Source organism: Poromitra crassiceps (assembly GCF_964638095.1).
Source record: "Poromitra crassiceps genome assembly, chromosome: 7".
Lineage (NCBI taxonomy): Eukaryota > Metazoa > Chordata > Actinopteri > Beryciformes > Melamphaidae > Poromitra > Poromitra crassiceps.
This window is the reverse complement of record NC_139628.1, coordinates 45,052,585-45,056,112: the sequence shown is the minus strand read 5'-3', so window position 1 is coordinate 45,056,112 and position 3,528 is coordinate 45,052,585.

Genomic DNA, 3,528 nt, shown 5'->3' with positions numbered 1-3,528 from the left:
TCACCTCTCCCCCTCGCCGCCCCCCCACCACCCCTCCTCCTCTCCCCCCCCCAATCACCTCCCCTCCCCCCTTCCTCCCCCCCACCCCCCTTCCTCCCCCCCACCCCCCGATCACCTCCCCTCCCCCCTTCCTCCCCCCCACCCCTCAGCACCCGCACCCCCCCCCATTCCCACCTAACCACCAACCCCACCCACCCTCCACCCCCCACAGACCGCCCCCTCACCATCACTGAGGATGAAGTGTGCCGGTCGTTCCTGCGTATCAACCCACGCAAGGCGGCCGGCCCGGACGGCATCCCTGGGCGGGTCCTCAAGGCCTGCGCCCACCAGCTGGCAGCCGTGTACACAGACATCTTCAACCAGTCCCTCTCCCTCCGACGAGTTCCCTCCTGCTTCAAGGCAGCAACAATCATCCCCATTCCCAAACAGAAAAAAGTGACCAGCCTCAATGACTGGCGCCCTATAGCCCTCACACCAATAGCCAGCAAGTGCCTTGAAAAGCTGGTCATATCAAAGATCCGTCCCACACTCCCCCCGGACCACGACCCGCTGCAGTTTGCATACCGCCCCAACAGGAGCACAGCGGATGCAGTGGCACACGTGCTCCACACCGCCCTGTCCCACCTGGAGGGGAAGGACACCTATGTGAGAATGCTGTTCGTGGACTACAGCTCAGCATTCAACACCATAGTACCCTCCAGGCTGGTAAGCAAACTCAGGGACCTGGGACTAAACACAGCGATGTGCGACTGGATCCTGGACTTCCTGACAGACCGCCGCCAGGTGGTGAGGGTGGGCAACCTCACCTCCTCCCCGCTGACCATCAGCATAGGAGCACCCCAGGGGTGCGTCTCCAGCCCCTTCTGGTACGACCTCTACACCCACGACTGCGTGGCGACTCAAACTTCAAACACCATCGTGAAGTTTGCAGACGACACAGCAGTCGTGGGGCTGATCTCGGGGGGCGACGAGACGGCCTACAGAGAGGAGGTGAGGGTCCTGGAACAATGGTGCCAGGACAACCACCTCTCTCTGAACGTCTCCAAGACCAAGGAGATCATTGTGGACTACAGGAGAGGGGGGGGCACACACCCCCCAATCACCATCAACGGCACAGTGGTGGAAAGGGTGGACAGCTTCAAGTACCTGGGAGTCAACATCCACCAGGACCTGACCTGGGCCGGCCACACCGCCACTGTTGTCAAAAAGGCCCAACAGCGAATACACGGACTCAGGCGCCTGAAGAAGTTTGGGCTAAGGAAAGAAATCCTCAGGGACTTCTACAGAGGCACCATTGAAAGCCTGCTGACTGGCTGCTTCACCGCCTGGTACGGGAACTGTACCACCATGGACCGCAGGGCGCTACGGAGGGTGAGGCGCGCGGCCCAGCACGTAACAGGAGACGAGTTGCCAGAACTGCACGAACTGTATAACCAGCGGTGCCTCAGGAGGTCCCTGAAGATCATCAAAGACACAAACCATCCCCACAACAGCCTGTTCTCCCGGCTACCCTCAGGGAGGAGATACAGGGTTCCAAAAACACGCACAAATCGCTTGAGGAACAGTTTCTTCCCGCAGGCCACGAGACTCCTAAATATGCACAAATAGTGCAGTAGTCGTACCGCAGTACCGTACTGCAGCTGCTACTATTACAGATGCCTAACGTTTAATTGTAAATTTAAGTGTATGTTTAATAAGGTGCCTAACGTTTAATTGTAAATTTAAGTGTATGTTTAATAAGGTACATGCTATTTGCACATGTATGTATAAAACGTAGAATTTGGAATGTCTGAACACGTCTAACGTATGCACATGACATGTGCACCTATGTGCAATGAATATGCCACTGTCGTATAAGCCACCGACTTGTCTTATTGCTTATAAGATGCCTATTTCTTATTGCCTTATTGCTGTCTTATTGCTTATTGATGCCTATTTCTTATTGCCTATTACTTATTGCTGTTGCCTATTTGTACTATGTCGTAAACGGAGTCCACTGCACAAGAATTTCACACGTGGTACTTGTTAGGGCTGTCAATCTCCCTCTATAATCAAATTCGAATTTCAGTGCTTTATACATTTTAATATTCGAATTATATTCGAATATTTTAATTCATTTTTAATTGAATTAAAAAAAAAAAAATTTTTTTTTTTTTGGTCTGAGTGAATTGTTGTCTTCTCTTATGTTATGTTCTGATTCTAAATATAGCTGAATCTTTGGGTTTGACCAAGTAAAACTTTTTCTAAGCATTTTACCAAATGTAGATGGAAAAGTGAATGGTGGATGAATATTCAAAATAATATTAGGCTTATCACAAATAGTCCAGCAATGATGTTTATTTAAGAAAACATGTTCCTTGTACATTCATTGCATTAGAAAATAGGTCAGATAACCAGAGCTTAGTTAATATTCATCAGTGATGTATTGGTGCTGTCTGAAATGCTAAAATAAAATAATTGATAATAAAAAAAGACACAGCCTTTGTTTGAGCTCCTTATCAATAAACAAATAAGTAAACTTTGCCAAAACAACAATGAGCCATGAACAAAAAAAAATCAGTCACGTATTGCACTTAAGAGCTACAGGTTTACATTCAGTATAGCAGCTTCAACAGTCAACTTCATTTAACAATGAATGAACATACATTTTAAGAGCTACAGGTAGGTTTACATCAGTATAGCAGCTTCAACAGTCAACTTCAGTTAACACTCTTTTCTTCAAGTATGTTGTCAGAACTTGTCACTGTTCTAGTGTTCTAAAAAAAAAAAAAAAAAAAAAAAAAAATTTTTTTTATTAAAATAAAAAAAATATTCGTTTAAAAAAAATAATAATAATCGAATTTCGTTCATAATTATGAAATTCGAATAATATTCGAATATCAAAATTCGTTTCAACAGCCCTAGTACTTGTACCATGGAGTGACAATAAAAATCTTGAATCTTGAATCTTGAATCTATGATGCTTCTTTCAGTACTTGATAGGTGGACTGTCCCCATGTGGTTCAGAGACTCAAACAATGTTTTGTACATTTCTCCTCATATCTGCTTTGCTATAACTTGATCTTTGACTTTGGAAAGTTCTGGTCATCATGATTGACCTCAGGATTTATTAACTAAACGAGGGGTCCTCTCTAAAACAAGTGTATTATAGTGTATTCTATTGAAATCTGTCATTATTATTATTGTAAACTACAATAGACCACCCAATTAATTAGTTTGCTCAATGTTTCTGAAAGTAACATTGTGTACCTAATTGAATTGAGGTTTGCCAAAGTAAAAGGGGTTGAATACCTTTGCAAACAGCATATTCAAGTTTTCATTTTCTTAAAAAAATAATGTTGTGGTGTAAAACTCATGTTACTTACTAGTAATTCATTAAAAGTATTATTGTTGGAAATTAAAATATCATATATAGGAAAATATTCATGTATTGTTATCCAGTGAAATGAGTGATTTAGCAGGGCGGCTGAACACTTTTGCAAGGTAGCCTACTATGCCTGTCACATTCTCATGTTCTTTTGTGTGATG